At 41.5% G+C, this 22659-nt stretch overlaps 1 non-coding gene across 1 annotated transcript; it reads left to right on the top strand.

Moving 5' to 3' along the window:
- The first annotated feature begins 22198 nt into the window (after positions 1–22198).
- On the top strand, positions 22199–22308 carry LOC131318319 (small nucleolar RNA R71). The gene has a single exon (XR_009197642.1). It is a non-coding gene; the product is annotated as a small nucleolar RNA R71 (small nucleolar RNA).
- Positions 22309–22659: the final 351 nt, after the last annotated feature.

Below are 22659 nucleotides of genomic sequence, written 5' to 3'. Positions count from 1 at the left end.
CGTAGCTTCGACACCCACCCCCCGTTCTCTCTCTCTTCTCCTTCTCTCTCTGGTTCACCTCTCGTCCGCTCTTCACCTTCTCTCTCCTCTTCTACTTCTCATCGAGAACGGGATACCAAGTTTGGTACAGGGATTGGTTTGTGGTGAAGTTCCTCCTCTCGAAAGGATGGAATTGTGGGTTGTGGTATGAAATGTGAAGCAAGAAATGAGAAATGAAATGAGGACCGAAATGTGAAATGATACCCTCGGACCTGTCCTTTTATACTAGGGGAGTTCCGGCTCTCACATTTTATATAATGGGTAAATAACATTAAGCCCCCCTCAAAATCTGTCTTATTTTCGAGTTACCCCGCATGTATGAACGCGGACACTTAGGCCCCGTTCTGCTAAGGTTCTTATTTTGTAAGTATTTATTTTTCTCTTTACGAGACAGATCATCTATAACTGTTGGATCACTTAATGTTAAATTTATAGCTATTGAATTATTTATTTTTGAAAAGATAAATAAAATATCCTCTTAATAAATATCTCTCTTTATTCTCATTTTTGAAGAAAGTTTCCTAGCTTCAAATGAAGCAAAAGTTGGAGACACATTGAGGTTTAACTGTCCCTTTCTTCCTCCCAGCAAGGTGTTCTCCATTTCTTTCGGCAGAGCCTCTTCGAAATGGAAGAAAGTCTTCCTTAGTTGCTGTTCGGGCCCGAAAGTGTTCGATGGTTGAAGGTTAGTGTAAATTCTCTCTCTCTCTCTCTCTCTCTCTCTCTCGTGTGGGATATCCGTCAAAGGAAAAAAACCATCTGCAGGACAATCATATGTATATATCTTTTTTACTCTTCCATAATTGTTGATCTTCTTGTTCATTGTTTGTCTGATTGGGCAAGCGTTTGGTCTGATGCATGATAAAGCGTGTTATAGGCATCTGTAGAAGTTTAGTGACGGCTTCACATCTTGTTCATTAACCTTTTGATTTTCCAAATGGGAAACCTTTAGGCAGTGATTCTAATGCTTGATTGATGATATGCATAATGAATGCAAGGAAACTGAACAACGAAACTCTAAATTCTTTTTGTATCAGCAATTTGTCGTAGTCACGTAGTGTGCTTCTTATAGTTCGTTTGTGTGGGAGCCTTAATTGCCAAATATCTGATGTAGTTTTAGAACCATTTATTGGGAGATATTATTTAAGCTTGCCTAGGATATTTCAAGGTTGAACAGGCCCCAACCCAGCTTCCCTGAAAATTAATTAGTTTTCTTTAATTTTTGGGTGGAGATTGGATAGAAGGTTACCGGACGTTAGTGCTCCAAAACCAATTGGATCAACAAGGTCCAAAGAAAATCATTTCCTGTTAGCACCATTTAAAACTGCCGCTGTTTAAGTCTCTGTATCACTCATTCAGTTGCAGGCGTTTCAAAACTTTTTGATTTATGTAGTTGAGATTAAATTTTGCACGGCCCCTCTGTTCATCTAGTGTAGAACGGACACCCGCTAAACTAACGACACCTCACCGAAACTCGTCCCCACGTAATTTCTGCGTACTTTCACACATGCAACCTCCCTTATGTGATCACGGCTCCCTCTTCTTCTACCTGCTCCTTCATCCAGTGCCAACCACGAGCCCCCAACCCAACTGGAATAAATGTAAATGCTGTAGAGGGCTGCCACAACACAAATTTGTGCAACACACATGTGCCTTCCCTCACCTGATCAAGCCCCTTCCCCTTCTCGTTGCTACCGAACTGTATAGGTGGCCCTGTCCAAACTGAGCCAGAACTTGGTCCCTTCCCCTTACCCCAACCGCCATCGATCTCCCCCAATTGCCAAGATCCGTTGGCTATTGCCTTCCCTTTTCTCTTCTCAGTCGATTGCCCCTTTTTGATTAAAGATCCAATGAGGAATTCATTCATAAATTAACTTCAATATTTATGGCAGAATAATTTATCTAAGGCTTTGATAGAGATATATGAATTGTAATTCTCAACTGGGTACTCTTTTAATGGACGAATTATGGAGTTTCGTGGCAAAACAATGGCGTCCTTTGTTGATAGCCCAGGATATATGCAATCTCAAACACACTGGACGTACAATGTATGGAGAAATAGATCCCAACTCAAGGGTCAGTTTGTTGTTTACTGAGAATTCATGCAGGTAGAAATCCCTTAATTGGATCCCATATGTTCGGTCATCCCTAGAATTTCATGGAAATTAAGAGCTTCTTTTCCCAATTTTTTGACACGTGTTGAGAAATAGTCGGGGTAGAATGGGGGCTGGGCTGCTGGAGAAGGGGAAGGGGATGAAAGATGGTGTGGGGGGTTTCAGTGGAGGCGTTGGCTGTCGGCGGCGTTGCTGGTTGCTGCTGGACGAGAGGATGGAGGAGCAAGTAGAAGGAGAGGGAGCTGTGATCACATCAGGGAGGTTGCATCTGTGAGTGAGCAGAATTTCTGTAGGTACGAGTTTGGGTGAAGTGTCGTTAATTTAGTGGGTGTCCATTCAACACTGGGTGAAAGGAGGGGCCTTGTAGAATCTACTATCTATTTAGTTTGCACACGTGTTAGACTGCGCTTTTTTAGTTTATGGCCATATCATTGAATCAATGCAAGTAATGTGCGTGTTTCTGAAAGTTTTGAGACGAATGAACTGTTTGCCATTTCAAATTATTCCTCGTCTTTTCAAGTATTAGTTGGTATATTAACTACTAATGAATTTTTTTGTTCTCTCTTCTTGCAGTACCACTAAATGGCTTGGAGCTGAATAGGCGAACAACTCATTAGCTGGATTTGTTCTGATCAGCTAGTTAGTACAGACATTTTGCTGAATAAGAGTTGCTCAGTTCTTACTACTGTTAGGCGGTGTCACACTTATTATACTGGGAGAAGTTGAATTTCATACGTTCGGTGTGTGGTATTTCATACTTATACTGGGAGAAGTTGAATTTCTTACTACTGTTCTAGCTGTTGGTTGGTCAGGTGGTTTGCTCTAGATGTCCTGTGCTGTGCTGATTGACTCTTTATTTTAATTTTTTTTCCCCTTTTTGAACTTGATGTTAGTTTTTTGGGCTTTTTACTTTTTTTTTTTGCATTTGTTAGATCCGCGTCAAACTTGTGGACTATTGATTTGTTTTGACTTGATGAATTGGAAAAGTAATGAATTTTTGCTTTTATACAAATAGTTTTAGAAATACCCAAAGATTTTTTTAGGAGTAAAAGTCATTGTTCTTTTACCCTTCCGACGAGACAAATCAATAAACTACAAAAATTTGACCTAAAATTAACAAATGTGAAATTTTTTTTTTTGCTATTTGATTTGCCGAGTACCGTATTATCTATAATTTCTTATTAGAAAAGGGGGAGTTCATCAAAGGCCCATAGATCATTGGAAGCAGGTACAAGTTCTCAGCTGTTAAGTTAAATGAGCACCAGGTTAACTCACATGCATCAAGCATCCATGCCCTTGCATTTTTGGTCTTACGCGTTTCAAACTGACGTTTATCTCATTAATCAACTTTCCACAATTCTTCCAGAAAGCTCATCCCCATTTTCCGGCCTTTTTAGCGACTCTCCAAACTACTCCAAGTTACGCATTTTTGGTTGCCTGTGTTACCCATGGTTATGGCCCTACAAAAGCAACAAACACGAACCACGATCATAACCGTGTATTTTTTTGGAGCGTACAAATATTTTGACCCATCCTCAACTCTTTTTTTTTTTAATCTCCCGTCACGTCATGTTTGATGAGTCAATTTTTTCCTTTAGCAACATGTGAGTCTACTCAACCCCGCGTCAGCTCCACCACTGTACAATCTTGGTCACCCGTGTCATTGCATCTATTCCATTCGTTTTCATGTGCCCGTCATGCATGGCCAAATTCCACCCGATAATGTTCCACTCCTCCGCAAATTCCATCCCATCCCCAAATTCCACATGGTCCCACATCATCTTTGGATAATTATTCTCGTGAACTGACTCTACTTTCAAAAGAGCATGCCTTTTTCATGGAGGTTCCGTAAAAGAGGTTTTCGCGCCGCCCCATCTCACCATGTGTCTCAATAATTGACGATCCGGATTTTAAATAAATTGTTCGTGTGAATAGTTTAACTATAACTATAGTTACACTATTTGCGCGAATAGTTTATTTACAATCTGCATCGTTTAAAACACTTTTAGACAAGTGAGATTGTTCGCCTTTGTAAAAACTTTCTTTGCGGAGCATCTGGAAAGAAAGGGTTTTTTCAAAATCAGCTACCAACGCTCCAAGCACCCTACATCCACTTGACTCTTCCTTAGCCAACAAAACCCACTGTTCCAGCCAGCATCTAATATTTCAAATTTGGAGGATAATAGTCCTACAAGTCTACCTTATCTCAACCACGGCCATCTAATGCCTACCCGAAATAATTCGATGACCACCAGATCACAAAATCATATCTTCAAACCCAAACAAATACATGCCACCACCAAATTAACGCAGACTACCCATGACATTAGAACCTACGTGTGCCTCTCAAGCTCTTCGTGAACCACACTGGCGCCAAGCGAGGTCTGACAAATCTAATGCATTGATTTGCACCGGCCCTTGGGAACTTCTCGGTGTTGTCGCTCCACTGCCAACTCAAAATCTTGTAGGGTGCAAATGAGTCTTTTGCATTAAATGCAAACCCGATGGGAGCTAGTATTGATCGCTACAAAGCTCGCTTGGTAGCCAAGGGTTTCATCAACGACCCGATATTGACTACACTGATACTTTCAATCCAGTTGTGAAACCGACAAACATTTGAGTTGTTCTTTGTCTTGCTATTAGTCAAGGTTGGCCGCGTAGCCAACTTGATGTCAATAATGCCTTTCTCCATGGCTCTCTTTCAAAAGACGTCCGATGTCTCAATCACCAGATCGACTTCATCGATCAACATTGTCTGTCACATTTTTGCAAACTCCAAAAGTCTCTTTACGGCCCTCAAGCAAGCACCTCGGGCATGGTTCACTGAGCTACGTTGTTTTTTGCTGTCTTATGACTAGATTAATTCTAAATCGGATCCCTCCTTATTTATTTATCAACATGATGGAATTATTGTCTGCTTTCTTGTTTATGTTGATGATCTCATTATAACCGGGAGTCATACAAGTTTTATATCGAAGTTTATATATTGTTGACCTCTCTCGTCGTTCCTCCGTCAAGGACTTGGGAAATCTTCATTTTTTCCTTGGCGTTGAGGTTATCTCAACTCCTACAGGGTTGCTTTTATCTCGACACAAATATATTTGCGACCTTCTTGCCCGGACACATTTATATGAAGGGTGCCAAAGACGCGAGTACCCCGCTATCAACTAGTGGGTCTCTCATTTTGCATGATGGTTCTAAGGCCGGTCATGGGTTAAGCTCCGCAAGCCTTCGGTCTTAGGCAACCCCCGGGCTGGGGGCAACTCATTTTTTTTTTTTTAAGTTACATACATATATAAAAAAGTTTCCGATACAAGCACAACTTATTGCCTTGATGATGTGGTAGATCAAGCTGTTTTTTAGTCTCGATAGGTGAGTTCGATTCCCGAACTTTCTGTGACGTTTGTTCTAGCTCTTTTTGTTTTTGGAAATTTATTTTAGCTAATCCACAAACAAAAGGATAAACTAATTAAATTCTCCAAAACAAAAACAAAAAAAAATTAATTTGAGGGCCTAAGAGAACAACTAACACTAAAAAACACGAGTCTTTTGAAGTTAGATATGCCGACGTAAGAAATTTGTTAAATTAACATTATAACCTTACGTACATAGACAACCGAATTGCTCAATCAATTAATTAACTTTTATATAAGTTAAATAAATAAACCAGCCTATCTGACGCTTATTAAAAACTTTATTCGAGACTAAAACTACCTTAACGTCAAATTGCCTGTTGAATTGAAACCAAATATTCGTGTTCAACTGATTTCTGGTAATCTTTTTGAATTTCTTTTGTTGTCATATCTCTTTGAACTTAACCACACACCATAATTGAAAAAAGGAAAGATGGAGACTGAAGTTTTTTGAAATAAAACAGAGGCATGCAATGCAATGCGACCTCGAGTGATTGGCAATACACGCGTGTCATGGGATAAATTTTTCCCATTTAAAAAATGACAATTATTGGGGAAATTAAGGATTAGCTTTGGAGCTTGGAGACGGAATTGTGGGCTATCTATCAAGTTTTTAACGATCATCCTGGAGAAAGGATTGAGACAGACTTTCTAGTAGCGGTTCAACTCGATCCCAACAAGCGCTTGTAGCGGATGCACAAATTCTCATAGCTCGCTTTGGAGCTGTTCTAAGCCATATCTACCGACAAACTAATCAAAGTGCTGACCACTTAACAAGGGTGGGAGCGGAGCCAATAGAGGAATTGGTGGTCACTGAGGAACAACCATAATATGTTAGGCATTTCGTTCTAGAAGATGGCCTGGGAATTGGCCGGTTTTGGGATTAGGCTAATCCTATTTATTGTGTTGTCTGTTTAATGTTTGAACTATGGTTGTACTAAACTCTCCCTTTTCGTTGTTTTGAATGGTCAAATTAATTCTGAAGTACCAAAAACAAAAAAATCATTCGTACCATAATATTTGTTTTAGTTACTAGTAATTAAAATTGCACGGGAATGTTGATGGAACTACTTACTAGCAGCAAGCTCATGCGACGCAATTGCACGACTCTTTGCATCTACCTGCATTATCATACTAACAGAAAATTCGTAATATATACGAAATATGAGAGAATGTAAGTGGTACTGAAATTAGACATAATAAAGGATTGAAAGCTAAAAGTTGCTTTCAACCAAATCAAAAAAGTAATATGTTCGTCACAAATAATTGATTTTTAAAAGAGGGGAGTAATATGTTCTTCGTAAATAATTGATTTAAAAAATCGATATGCATGTTTATCATAAATAACATCGATCACACCAATAATTGAATATCTTCAGAAGAGGAGAGTCATATAATTAAACGGAACATATAGTATGAAACTATTGTGTAATAGAGTATATATCGACACTTGTCCTCATGTAGTGAACTATTAAAATTCTCACTAATCCAATATTATTTTGCTTAATACGTATTTCAGTAGAAATTTTACGAATAGAAGAGATGGGAAGGTGATTTGCTGGAATTTTATGTGTAGTAGTATATTTTTGTTCTGAAGTACTATTCTCACTAATCCAATCTTTTGCTTAATACCTCTTAATTACGTCCTACGGAAATCATAAAGTAGCTAGGGATGCAATTAGAGGTCCCGGGAAATTAACTTTTATTCTGGAATTAATTAATTCGACTACCTCCCACCAGCATACGTTATTAATTAATTAATGTCCAACCGCGCGCGATACTGTTAAAGCTTATAATCTCCTACTATTAGCATAGCTAAAAATGCATGTGCAGAGACTAAACAAAACGAACAATCATGTGTTGTTGATCAACTTTCGATGATTGAGCTAGGCAGCTGCCTCTCAAATTAATTTCATTTTCTCAAAACCAGTTTCGATAAATCATCAATTTCTTTTCTCTGATTCCGACTTCCTTCTTAGCATTGACGAGAAGAGTGTAATAACAGTTGCCGGAAATGGAGAGCACTTAGTCGGAATCCATTTGAGGCCGGAGGCTGGAAGGTTAGCATAGATGCCGTCGATGGTGGGAGTTTCTGTGTGTAGGAGCGTGACTGAATAGCGTAGAGAGGGAGGGAGGGAGGGAGAGATTGGAGAACACTCGTGAGAGAGAAGGGGGGAGAGAGTGGGTCCTTTTAATTTTTTATCTGAGCTGTCCAAATCAATGGATGGAATTTTAGTGTCAAAAGTGTTGTCCCTAAATCTCTCCCCGTATATATATATACTAGCGAACGAATGGGTCAAAAAAATTTTCAAATTCCATAAATCACCCAACACGTAATAAAATTTAAATAAAGTTAAACTGAATATCTATTTATAAAACTGAACGTAACAAATAAAATGTCATTATGAGATTCCAAATGTCTTAACAAAGCTCTTATCACGACGACTCCATTGTTCCTTTGTTAGTTCTCGACATCCCTACATAAATAAGATTAAAAATATGAACTAATTTATATATAATCTAGGTATGACAATAAAATAAAAAGGATAACTTATCATGCCTACAATCTTTCTAATCCTTTATTACCTTTGAAAATGTGCAAATATTCTTCTGACCAATCAACTTTTAATACTGAAGTCACAACAGAGGCACAATGGTCAAGACACGCAGCCTTTGGAGCAACAATAATAAATACGTATGAGCATCCATAATATTAAGAAACATAGTATGTGAGCATTTGCACCCCATTATCCTGGCAAAACATCACACATAAAGGTATTACTATATTATTTTAATTCTATACAGTGTGATTTATATCTAGCTTTTAAGTATTTACCTTTAACATTAATTTCTTTATATTGGATGCGACACATTGTAAGATAAATTCTGCCTTCGTATTCTTTAGCAAGAGCTCCATTGAGCCAATGGAGTCTTTTACGACCATCTTTACATTATGCCTAAGATGCATGCGAATAATGCTTGACGATTTCTTAGTCCTAAATTAATTGGTTGCCTCAAGTGTAGGGTTGAGACCAACGTAGCACAATATCCGGTAAGTCCGGAGTCGAATCCACTAAGGACGGTGAAGTGTGTGCTATGGAACCTCGGGTTGTCGTATTAAAATAGCTCTTAGGTAGCCACCCCTTATCTTTTAATTGATTAATTAACTAATACTAACAGATAACTTGCTCAAACGATTAAAAAGAGAGGCACGGTTGTAGGGAATCCAGCGCTCGCTACCCAATCAGAATCCGCTCGTTTTTCAAGATTTAAAAATATGGTTAAATTTAGGGAGAATTGGAAACTCCGAAGGATGCCAATCCTAAGGTTGTCGGTCCCGTACACAGCGGCGAATAGATTTTGGTTCCCTGTTCCCGCTCACATGAGCCCTGGCAATCCCTCGGATTCGTCCAACGAACGTAGTTTTCACCAACTAAATTATTTAATTAAATTAATGTGCGAAAAATTGCGAAACGAATCCTAATTGGGTCGCGGCGCGCCTTTACCTAGCGACCCAACCTCAGAAAAATTACTCACTCATTATTAAAAATAAAACGAATAAAACCCTAGAATTAATCATGTTTTTTTTTTACCGGAGAAAGAAAATAAATGGAAGATAACAACTAATTGAATACCAATGAACAACTTTAATTAAGAACAAAAATTAAAACGAGTTACTGGCATGCAAGTAATTAAACAAAGCGCCAAAAACTTGAAAAGAAAAATAACTCTGAAAAAAAACTAACAATGTTCGGAACAAAAAGAATCGGCAGCCTGTTCTTCGTTCAAGCGAACCTGCCTCTGTTTTGCGTGATGTCCATGCATGGTCTACAAAGAGATCTCTGCACTTTGTTCTCTATTTCGTCCATCGAAAAATCCTAGAACGCAGCTTTTTCTTTTCGTCCTTTTCTTCCGTGAGAATCCCTTTCGTGCGTAGCCTTCATCTGCCTTTTATAAGGTGCTGTAGCTGACATCCTAAAGCCCTATTTTTCTACTCTTGGAATTATAAGCCTGGCCCGCTACGGAATAGGGCCAACAATATTTTTTCCGCGGGTTCCCACGTGCACATCTTTATTAAGGACAAGAGTATTGTAATATCCAATTCAATGAATTTAATTGACTTTACGGTATTCAGCTTCCGAACACCTACAATACAAAAATCAAGTATTAAACTCCAAGTAATAATATAAAATAGACTTAGCAAGGATAAATTAAGGGGCGCATATGTGAACATTTATACGCCTATCACACCCCCTAACTTACACATTGCTAGTCCCAAGCAAAGAAAAACAAAATGCAACTAAAAAAAACAAATTAACCGATAGTTCTTTTAAACCCCCAAGTGGCCCCGGTAGAACGAGTGAAGTCTCGTGAGGGTTTTCAGCAGTGATTACCCACAAAATACCAAGAATCCTTTCACATGAAATCCGAAAACCATAAGACAGCTCAATGATACCTAAACAAAGAACATGAAGCCATTGCAAAGAGATAACAGACATAAGCAGTTCTAGATACTATCAAGTCATAAAAATTTGCCATGTGATTTTCGTCTTGTAGAAAGGGTTTGTAGGTGTATGTATGTAAGAGATGGTGAGAAATTTTGAGTTTATGGAAGGAAATAAGAGGGGAATTCGAAATACCTTGTGGAAGGAGAGAGAGAGAGAGAATTTCGGTCTTGATCTTGGAATTAGGGCTTGAAACATGAAAACCCATTGGAATTTGTGGTAGAACCTTGGTAATTGACGGAGGAGATGAGGGATTAGAGGAGCCGGTGGCTGGTAGTCCGGGCCATAAGTCGAGGAAACGCCTTCGCAGAACAGGGAAGCAGGTTCAGGCTGATAAACGGGTTGAATGGAAGGAGGGAATGATGAGACGGAGGTTCAAGAATGAGAGGCAGGTTAAGGCAAAGTCCATTGGGACCGATCACCTGGTTATTCAGCGCATTCGGAGCAAAGGTATGAATTTCTGGACTCGTAGATTGGAGGGGTATAATATCGTTTGCGTTATTGAGTTTTACCAAAGCATGAAAACCCCTTCGATGGGTTTTGAAACTAGTAACACCGCTAGGATTACCTCTAAGGTAGGGGGCAAGGATATATTATGATCGACCCTTTCGTGATTGCTAAGTACTTGGGGTATGAGCGGCCTCCTCCGGAGTTGGTGAATTACCCCCACGATGAGAAAATTGATGATGGGCTGATTAACAACGTGTTGTACACGAACCCAAAGAATGCAAAGATTCCACACGTTGTGGGGGGATTCAAGGATGATATTCGGGTGCTGAATACAGCTTTTCACCATAATCTTTATCCGAGGGGGTTGGAGCACAAGCCGAGTCGGAAGAGTGGGGAGTTAATGTATGCTTTCATGAATTCGAAGCTAGTGGTGGATTGGGCGAAGTTTATTTTCAATCAATTGATCGATTTTAAGAATGATACGATTTCAACTGCTCGGATGCCATTTCCTTGCATGATAACTACTTTGTGCAAGCAGCAGGGTGTGAAAGGCAATGATTACAAGAAGATGGAACGTCTTGACCCTGGGCCTATCACTAGTACCTTTTTAAAGAAGAGCAAGTCTCGCTCTAGCACTCCCAAAGAAAGTTCGAAAGCCTTTTTAACTACCAAGCCGGGTCCAAAAGAGAAGAAGGACAGCATGCTGAATAAACTCTTCTGTCAGAATGTGGTCATTTTGAAATGTTTGTGGAAAGGTGAGGAGAAGAGGAAGAAAGATAAGAAGGAAAAGAGGCAGCTAGCTAGAGAGGTTGGCAAGCTTAGGCGTGAGCTCCGTTGGCATACCAAAACCCTTGAAAGTGAGGATGATGAGGAAGCGGACAAATATGTGGCTCCTCCGGAAGAGGAGTTGGTCGACAGTAGTGTGGAGGAGGTTAGTGAGGAAGATGAGCCCGATGAGGATAGTGAGGAAGGTGACGAGGAGGATGATGACTAGAGTCGGTGGTTTTAGAGTTAGAAAATCCCACCTTTTGTCTTTTTATTGTCTTTGTTGTAGTTGAACTTTAACTAGTAAATTATGCAAGTGTTTGTAAGGCCGGCGTGTGGCCTTTGACTTCGAAATTTTTGGTGTCGGTGGCGGTCAAGGGTAGATAACCAAGCTAGATATGGCCGCCACCCGTTTTGCTAACCGTTCTTTGTTAACCAAGGTCATTATATGCTAATGAAGTCTTTTGTTGATCCTTAGTACACCTTGATTCCATGTTGATTCAATGTTTGATGTTTGGCATAGTTAGTTTATGGCATGCGTTTCTTTCGTAAATCATGTTTTTAGTTGTTTAGCTATCACTTCTAATCTAAGTGCTCTCCACATATGAGGCGTAGCATTTTTGTTCACTATTGCCTACTTTTCGAGCACTTTTGTGGGATATGGCTGCTAGCGGGTGCGTGCGTTTGCAATATTGGCGTATCCTTTCTTTGGATGTAAATACAAGCCTTTTGTTACTTGCTTGGGACATGCTTTGTACTTAGTTATTCATTGTGTATCTTGCTGCGAGTTGAGGTATAGATGAACCGTGGAATGTGAACTCTTGCTAGTTTGGATACGGTATGAGCATGTTCCTTAGTTGTGTTATCGGAAGGATTGTTAAGTTTTTAAATTTGTTAAGTTTTATGTTATGTTTGCTAGAGACTAGCAAAGTTCAAGTTGGGGGGTATGATTAGCACCCAAGATTGTATAATCTTGGGGCTTAAATCCTCTAATTTGTAGTTTTGATGCATTTAAGTAGTTGTTTTTATTCCATTTTTTGCACGTAAGGTATTTTTGTGTGAATTTCAGGTTAAACGTGCTTTTAAGGCGGTTTTGAATGCCAATCAACGTTCCGGGATGAACCAAGTGTCCAAATGCCCGCCGGTACTCATTTCATTGTCACCGAAGCCTAACGGTGCCACAAGAAGCCTCAGAGATTGGCTGGAGGTCAAGGTTGGCAAGGAACGTGCCAAAGTGGTTCAAGCGAGCCTAATGCATCGATGATAGTCCTCGAGGGCATCCAAGAGTACAAGGCCATAAGGCATACCTCCGCCAAGTCCCGTTGATCATGTAATGAAGCATTGGAAGGCCGTCGGGGCACGACAAGGCATGATGGCCCAAGCTGACCCTGTTCTGCAGTTTTCACACAGAGGTACCAATACCTCATTTTTTAGGTATTGGTACCATCATGCCGAATTAGAAGACAGTTGAGTTGGTACCAATACCTCATTTTTAGGTATTGGTACTAATGCCCTTCGACCAGCTTTTTGTGCTGAACATTTCAACCTTCCATTAATAGAAAGTTTTCACTTTTGGCATGTTTTTGGGATATTTTAGGGACCTTTGGTCCATTTTATGGCTGATTTGTAAGGCCTATAAATAGCTTTGTAAGCCATTATTGGCCATTATATAATCTTTTACACTTTAAGTCTTTTATGTCTTAAGAGCTCCATAGTTATTGCTTTCAAGTTTTTGCATTCAATTCCTCAACAACTCAAGTAAGTAGTGGTTGGATGATTAATTCTCGAGTGTTAATGTTGTAGCTTTAAGTGGGATCTCTATATAAATCAAGTTTGTTTTCAGTTCTTAGCATGCTTTCTAGTCTTTTTTATTATGAGTGAGTAGTTTAAAGGTTAGGTCATGGGGTGACGTTCACCCTATGGATTAGTCGATTAAATGGTTTCTTTTAACTTTAGCTTAATTTTAAGGTTTTGAATGAATTAAACTCATGATATCTAGTTTTGATCATGGGGTTGGTGGCTTCTTTGATCAATGAAGTTTATCGCCTTGTGCTACGAGCTTGATAATCCTACGCGTGCGAACGATCTTTTTTCGTCTCTCACTTGCGTTAAATGAGTTCAATTTGAATCAGGGCTTTGAGTTAAGTTGTAAGTAGTCTTCAGCTTTTAATTCTTTTAGTGGAATCCGGACGATTTAGGTCCACTCTTGAGTTAGATGAAAAAACCGTTTGATGGCTAAGTCGTGGGTAAATCAATCCCTTTGACTCGACCATTTCTAATCTAGTTTAATTCCAAGTTTAAATATTGTCAATCGAATTGAATACCAAAGTTGGCCGCTTGAACGCCGCAACTCTCTACACAACATCTAATCCAAATTCGCTTAAGAAGTTTTCTCTGTGGGAACGATTCCGGTCTTACCGGTTATTACGCTTTCAACGACCTAGCCCTACGCTTGGGGTGTGAACCTTTCTAAGAGGTTAGGTTGCGACGAAGCATTTTTGATCTAGTCATCATCCTCCTCGTCACCTTCCTCACTATCCTCATCGGGCTCATCTTCCTCATTAACCTCCTCCACACTACTGTCGACCAACTCCTCTTCCGGAGGAGCCACATATTTGTCCGCTTCCTCATCATCCTCACTTTCAAGGGTTTTCGTATGCCAACGGAGCTCATGCCTAAGCTTGCCAACCTCTCTAGCTAGCTGCCTCATTTCCTTCTTATCTTTCTTCCTCTTCTCCTCACCTTTCCACAAACATTTCAAAATGGCCACATTCTGACAGAAGAGTTTATTCAGCATGCTGTCCTTCTTCTCTTTTGGACCCGGCTTGGTAGTTAAAAAGGCTTTCGAACTTTCTTTGGGAGTGCTAGAGCGAGACTTGCTCTTCTTTAAAAAGGTACTAGTGATAGGCCCAGGGTCGAGACGTTCCATTTTCTTGTAATCATTGCCTTTCACACCCTGCTGCTTGCACAAAGTAGTTATCATGCAAGGAAATGGCATCCGGGCCGTTGAAATCGTATCATTCTTAAAATCGATCAATTGATTGAAAATAAACTTCGCCCAATCCACCACTAGCTTCGAATTCATGAAAGCATACATTAACTCCCCACTCTTCCGACTCGGCTTGTGCTCCAACCCCTTCGGATAAAGATTATGGTGAAAAGCCGTATTCAGCACCCGAATATCATCCCTGAATCCCCCCACAACGTGTGGAATCTTTGCATTCTTTAGGTTTGTGTACAACACGTTGTTAATCAGCCCATCATCAATTTTCTCATCACGGGGGTAATTCACCGACTCCGGAGGAGGCCGCTCATACCCCAAGTACTTAGCAATCACGAAAGGGTCGATCATAATATATCCTTGCCCCCTACCTTAGAGGTAATCCTAGCGGTGTTACTAGTTTCAAAACCCACCGGAGGGGTTTTCATGCTTTGGTAAAACTCAATAACGCAAATGATATTATACCCCTCCAATCTACGAGTCCAGAAATTCATACCTTTGCTCCGAATGCGCTGAATAACCAGGTGATTGGTCCCAATGGACTTTGCCTTAACCTGCCTCTCATTCTTGAACCTCCGTCTCATCATTCCCTCTTTCCATTCAACCCGTTTATCAGCCTGAATCTGCTTCCCTGTTCTGCGAAGGCGTTTCCTCGACTTATGGCCCGGACTACCAGCCACCGGCTCCTCGGAGCCCGACCCAACCTGTTCTTCCACAATTTTCGGAACAAGGGCACTAGAACTCGCCCCTGTCTTTCCCTTTCCTTTCTCTTAAACCATTATCAAAGTATGGAGGAAAGAGAAAAATTTCAAATTTTTGGCTAGGGTTTGTGAAAAATTCGAAATTGGAGGGGTGGGGGTGATTTTCGTCTTGTAGAAAGGGTTTGTAGGTGTATGTATGTAAGAGATGGTGAGAAATTTCGAGTTTATGGAAGGAAATAAGAGGGGAATTCGAAATACCTTGTGGAAGGAGAGAGAGAATTTCGGCCTTGATCTTGGAATTAAGGCTTGAAACTTGAAAACCCATTGGAATTTGTGGTAGAACCTTGGTAATTGACGGAGGAAATGAGGGATTAGAGGGTGTTCATGGAAGATTGAGAGGGTTATGGAGGGTTTCGGTGGTTGGGGTACTGAAATATTGAGGAGTAGAAAGAGAGAGAGAGAGCCATGGGTTAGAAAAGAAAAAAAAACAATGAGGGATCGTGCCTTTTAAAACACCTGGAACCTGTCAAAATACCTTTGGTACCAATACCTAAAAAGTGAGGTACCAATACCAAACCAACTGTCTGCCACTGGATCGAAATGGTACCAATACCAAGTTTTTGAGGTACCAATACCATTTACTGGTTTACTGCAGAAACTACTTCCTTGGCCAATTCATGCTTCGACCACTTGCAACTCACCCGAACCACCTCCAAAACACCTTGCAAACTTGTAACATACCTTCCAAACACCCTCCGAACATCCGGATCCCTAGGATAATGAGAAAAAATGCAGGACACGTACTAGGATACAAAATAGGACGAGGGGACACATTTGTGGTTTGATCAAAGAAAGAATGCCTTGTATCACTTCCTAAGTACACCATAGATTCCGTAACGATTCAACATAGATATCAAAACACAACTAGATATGAACATGAGATTATGTACCTAAACAAAGAGTATTAGATAAAATGACGGGATATGGGTAAAACTTACTTAAGAACAAACTCAACACCTAGATCATTCATCCTTTAATCATGTAAATGAGTTGTAAAGTAGAGAAACACTCAAGATTACATCAAACTCTTGCCATTTAAGAACTTAATGAGCATGTGCAAGATGTGTTATACCAAAAATTATGTACCACAGAAGGATTGCACTAATAAAAATGAAATTTTTTTACCGAAAGAATAAAAGCATATATATACATATATATATATACATATACATATATATATATACATATACATATATATATATATATCTCCCTAACTTGAAATGAGCTATGTCCACATAGCATGGAGAACAACAGTATTGAGAGAGAAATAACAAAAAATCATACCTCCGGGGGAATGTCAACCCCCGTATACCTCGACCAAGTTGGAGGCTTTTGCGTCATCGTCTCCTTTTGTCATACGAACAGCTTCCAAGGTCGACTTCTTCAGCTCTTCCAACGAAACCACAGCTAGTCACACAGGGTCATGGTCAAAGCTTTATTGGACTAACAACCGCGACACGTAATCGCCCCCATGCTTAGGGCTCCTGAATGCCTCATTCACTCCAACTTTAGATCCAATCCACCAAGGCTGGTGTGGTAGCACGTACACCCTGTAAAAGACTTAAGCTCGAACTACCTACTAAGAGACAAATGACATTAGAACCGCCCGGCTCGTGTTATCCGGGCGCCAACAAACATATATACAAAAGAAAAATTAATAAACACCACCCGATTTTCACGCAATCTCACGAGTCATACTTTTCTTTCCATGTCTCACCGGCGAGGTAAGACACGGGTGGCTATACTAGACCGTCACATTTGTTACATCAACGCCCGAAGTAAAATTTACCGCTTGACCTCGCCAAGCAATTAAGCCCAACGTTCCCTATGATCGAAACAAAGTGAGACAAGATAGAGCCTAGTGCCAAAGCACGGGAATACCAAGTCTCACCCAAAGACCTAAACTGCCCTCGATAGGGACATATTTGGTGAGCATGGATCATTAACGGCAAACTACCACATAGACGGACTAATTAAAGCCCGATACAATGATGCATTGGTGAAATCTTATAGTGAGAAAAACCCGAAACTTAACAAACATGCAAATATGTACAAAAACGAAACATTGCCCTTACTAACCGGAGCTGGGCACACGATCCTTGTTTTAATAGCGGCGTGCGGAGCTATATATACCCAAGTCAATGGTGGGTACCCCTTACCTGGGGGCCGGGTCCGACGAACAATCAAGTTCAGCGGTTACGCTTGCGCTCCCCATGCAAAGTTAGTTCAAAACAAGCTAAGAAACAAGAGCATCAGAATAAACAGGATTGCCCAATTCCTCATCACGCTCGCCAACTTCAAAATGACCAAGAAATGGCTTAAGCCGTTGGCCGTTAACCTTAAAAACATTCCCACTGGATTCATTCTCAATCTCTATGGCCCCGTGAGGGGCGACAGATTTAACAACATAAGGACCAGCCCAACGGGACCTTAACTTACCCGGAAACAGATGCAATTTAGAATTGTACAAAAGCACTTTTTGGCCTATTTCAAAGTCCTTTCTAAGAATTGTTTTATCATCCATAGCTTTGACTTTGGTTTTATAAGAACTAGAGCGATCATAAGCATCGGTGCTTATTTCCTCGAGTTCATTGAGTTGAAGCTTCCGCTTAGCACCGGTAAGCGGCAGGGAGGCATTCATCTTCTTGATCGCCCAATAAGCTTTGTGCTCCAATTCCACCGGAAGATGGCAAGGCTTTCCATAAACGAGCCGATACGGCGACATTCCCAACACGATTTTGTAAGCAGTACGATAAGCCCACAAGGCGTCGGTCAGCCAAAGTGACCAATCTTTGCGGTTTGGATTAACCGTTTTCTCAAGGATGCCTTTGATCTCCCGATTAGCTAGCTCAGCTTGTCCATTAGTTTGGGGATGATAAGCCGTCGATACCTTGTGCACAATGGCATATTTCCTCATCAAAGCCATAAATGACCTATTACAGAAATGCGTGCCTTGATCACTGATTATAGCTCTTGGCATCCCAAACCGTGCCAAAATGTACTCTCGGAGAAATTCGACTACAACCTGAGCATCATTGGTACGAGTAGGGATTGCCTCCACCCACTTACTGACATAGTCGACGGCAAGCAAAATGTAGAGGTAGCCGAATGATGTAAGAAAAAGCCCCATAAAATCGATGCCCCAACAGTCAAAGACTTCAATGATTAGGATGGGATTTTGGGGCATCTCGTTGCGTCGGGTGATCTTGCCCAAAGCTTGACACCGTTCACAAGACCTAGTATACTCGAACGTGTCTTTGAACAAAGAAGGCCAATAGAAACTGCATTGCAAAATTTTAGCCGCGGTTTTCTTGAAGGAAAAATGGCCACCACAAGCCTCATTGTGGCAAAAGTTCATAATACTCTGATGCTCAGAATCCGGAACACATCGCCGAATAATCTGATCTGGACAGTACTTAAACAAGTAAGGATCATCAAAAGAAAACCCTTTCACCCTTGAAAGAAACCGCTTCCGCTCTTGAGAAGTCCAATGTGTCGGAAGTAACCCCGTTACCAAATAGTTGACAATATCTGCGAACCACGGGGTACTTGAGACACCAAAAAGTTGCTCATCCGGGAAAGTATCGATGATTGGAAGTTTAGATGTACAATCCTCAAACTCCAATCGTGACAAGTGGTCGGCCACCACATTTTCCACTCCCTTTTTGTCCTTGATGGTAAGATCAAACTCTTGGAGCAAGAGAATCCATCGAATAAGCCGAGCCTTAGCGTCTTGCTTGGTGAGCAAGTACTTGAGGGCAGCATGATCCGTGTAGATGACAATAAGCGAACCAATCAAGTAGGAGCGGAATTTATCCAAGGCAAAAACTACCGCGAGCAGCTCCTTTTCAGTGGTGGAGTAATTCATTTGAGCATCGTTCAATGTTTTGCTCGCGTAGGAAATAACGCAAGGCTGCTTCTCCCTCCTTTGGCCTAAAACAGCCCCCACGGCGTAGTCACTCGCGTCGCACATAAGCTCGAACGAGAGGTTCCAATCGGGACTTTGCACAATAGGCAGAGTAGTAAGGCTTGACTTAAGCTTCCGAAAAGCTTCCTCATAATCATTCATCCATTCAAAAGGGACGTCTTTTGAAAGCAGATGGCATAATGGCCGAGAAATAGCACTAAAGTCCTTGATAAATCTCCGGTAGAAACCGGCATGCCTGAGGAAGGAACGGACATCCTTGATGCACTTGGGAGTAGGGAGGTTGGCAATGAGATCAATTTTTGACTTATCAACCTCAATGCCCTTCGATGACACGATATGGCCCAACACGATGCCTTGCGTTACCATGAAATGGCATTTCTCCCAATTTAGAACAAGGTTCTTCTCCTCGCATCGTTCCAACACCTTATCAAGATTGGCTAGACACGACTCAAAAGAGTCTCCGAATACCGAGAAATTGTCCATAAAGACCTCAACGATCTTCTCCACCATGTCACTAAAAATGCCCATCATACACCTCGAAAAAGTGCCGGGAGCATTGCACAAGCCAAATGGCATGCGCCTATAAGCAAAGGTCCCGAACGGGCAGGTAAACGTAGTCTTTTCTTGGTCAGCCATGGCGACCTCGATCTGGTTATACCCTGAGTAGCCGTCTAGAAAGCAAAAGAAGGCATGGCCAGCTACCCTTTCGAAAATCTGATCAATGAACGGGAGAGGGAAATGATCCTTACGGGTTACCGCATTTAGCTTGCGGTAATCAATGCAAACACGCCACCCGGTGACGGTCCGAGTTGGTACAAGCTCATCTTGGTCATTCTTCACAACTGTTACCCCCGACTTTTTAGGCACCACCTGGATAGGACTCACCCATTGAGAATCAGCAATCGGGTAGATTATCCTTGTATCCAACAATTTCAACACCTCCGCACGCACTACATCCTTCATAATAGGATTCAACCGTCGTTGTGGTTGGCGCGATGGTTTCACATTATTGTCAAGATAAATGTGATGAGTACAAAGGGAAGGAGAAATCCCTTGTATATCGGCTATAGTCCACCCAATAGCCTTCCTACGCCGCCGTGATAATGCGAGCAACTCCAACTCTTGAAGATGCCCAAGAGTGGAGGATATCACCATCGGAAAAGTTTTGTTGTCGCCAAGGTAGGCATACTTCAAATGGTCAGGTAGGGGCTTCAAATCAAGCTTAGACGGCTCGACACTAGATGGCAAAGTTTTTCCCTCAATTAGTGGCAACTTCTCAAAGGTAGGAATCCACGGTTTCGCCCCACAAACTTCCTCCTCGTCTAGCAAGGAACAAAGATTCGCAACTTCCGGCGATTCCAAAAAATCGGCTTCCTCAGCGGTAAGACATGCCTCCAAATCATCCTTGGATAAGAGTTCATCCACATGATCTTGAACTAATGAATCGATACAGTTGACACCTTGAACATCATCATCATCTCCCATTTGACTCCCAACATGAAACACGTTGACGGCCATCTTCATATTCCCGAAAGTCATGTTCACAAGCCCATTCCGACAGTTAATAACGGAATCCGAAGTGGCCAAAAATGGCCGTCCGAGAATAACGGGGGTAGAGGTTGGAGAAAAAGCCATAGGGCAAGTGTCTAACACTACAAAGTCCACCGGATACACAAAGTTGTCCATTTGTACCAAAACATCCTCCACGACGCCCCTTGGAATACGGACACTTCTATCCGCCAATTGTAATGTGACTCTGGTCGGTTTCATCTCCCCTAAGCCAAGCTCTTCGTAAACTGAATATGGGAGCAAATTAACGCTCGCCCCCAAATCCAATAAAGCTTGCTCAATTCTTTTCCCCCCAATCATGACAGAGATAGTAGAACACCTCGGATCTTTGTACTTTGGCGCAATATTTGTTTGAATAATCGAGCTCACTTGTTCGGTGAGAAAGACCTTTTGGTGGGCGTTGAGCTTGCGCTTCTGTGTACACAAGTCCTTCAAAAACTTAGCATACGACGGTATTTGCTTGATAGCATCCATGATTGGAATGTTGATCTTCACTTGTTTGAAAAGCTCATATATTTCCGCATTGGCCGCGGAGTTCATTGGTGCTTTCAATCTTTGCGGGTATGGGGCCGGTACGGGAGAAACTTATGGAACGGGGGTATTGTCCATCGCCTTTGGAGCTTGCTTGGGAGATTCCCCAAGTAGAGTCGGAGAAGTTGGTTCCGGAGAGTTCCTTGGAAATGATGTCATTGGTGGATCGACAATTGCATTGTCAACCTCCTTTCCACTCCGCAAAGTAATTATTGATTTGGCTTGCTCGGGGTTAGTCACCGAAGAGCTACCAACCAAGTTTTGACCTTAAGGATTTGCTTGGGGTTAAGCAGGGAACCGTCCTCTCTCTTTTGTTGCAACAAGCCAACCGAAGTAGTGAGCTTCCCCATTTGCGTTTTCAAATCCCCCAAAATTTGGAAATTTTGCTCGTTCACAGTGGTTTGCATATGAATGAAGGATTGCAGCGAATCTTCCACAGATCGCCTTTGGGGAGGAGGTGGTTGGAATTGACCTTGGCCTTGCGAGAATCCAGAAGGATTAAATCCGGGAGGCCCTTGACTTTTTTGAAAACGTAGTGGCCCTAAACTCTGCTGGGATTGCCATGTTTGAGTTTGAACCGGCGGTGAGCCTTGAAATTGTCCCACTTCAGGAGGTTGGTTCCAACGGAGTGCCGGATGTTGCCTTAAAGCTGGATTGAAAGTATTAGGATATGGTTCAAACAGTTGAATAGCACTCACTTCCTCCGGAGACATGCTATTAAGAACATTTTTAAGAGCGGGAATGTTAAAACATTCACCGGTTGTATGCCCCGCCATCTCGCATATAGCACACACCTCTTCCACCTTGATTACGGACTTGACCTCATGAGACCCCTTTAACTCCATTTGTTCCAATTTGCGAGTGAGCTGATCCACCTTAGTCTCAAATGCGTTGGGCTCGCTCAACGAAAATTTCCCAGAACCACTCGGGCCTTGATTTGCCATAGCTCGCTCACCTACGTCGATGAAATTCCAAGATTGATTCTTGACAGCCAGTTGCTCTAAATAATCCCATGCATCCGCAGCCGTTTTGTCTAGAAAATCCCCGTCAACCATGGTATCGATAAGCTGGTAACTAGATTGGGACAAACCGTTCAGAAAATGGCTAATCAGTAGAGGCTTGTCGAGACCATGATGTGGAACCGAAGCGAGCAAATCCTTGTACCGCTCCCAACCTTTATAGAATGTTTCCCCCTCTTTCTGTTTGAAGTTTTGAATTTGTTCCTTGAGGAGTTTCGTTCTATAGACGGGGAAAAACTTCTTATGGAACTCGGCCTTGACAGCCGCCCAATCTCGCAATGATTGAGGTTTAAGAGAACTAAACCATTGCTTTGCTTTGTCCTTTAGGGAGAAAGGAAACAACCTCAATCGTGCGTTCTCCAATCGCCCCGCGTCCAGAGTGAAAGTGTTGATAATGTCTTCAAAGTCACGTATATGGTCATACGTGCTCTCTCGATCCAAACCATGAAATTGTGGAATGAGATTGTGATAACCTGCCTTAAATTCAAACGAGTTGGCATTAGTAGTAGCAGGGAGGACTATGGGGGATTGCTGAACCGGACTTCCCGCGTTCAAGATATCCCTCAA

The sequence above is a fragment of the Rhododendron vialii genome, chromosome 2a (assembly GCF_030253575.1).
Source record: "Rhododendron vialii isolate Sample 1 chromosome 2a, ASM3025357v1".
NCBI classification, from domain to species: Eukaryota; Viridiplantae; Streptophyta; class Magnoliopsida; order Ericales; family Ericaceae; genus Rhododendron; species Rhododendron vialii.
This window is presented reverse-complemented; position numbering and strand designations above follow the sequence as displayed.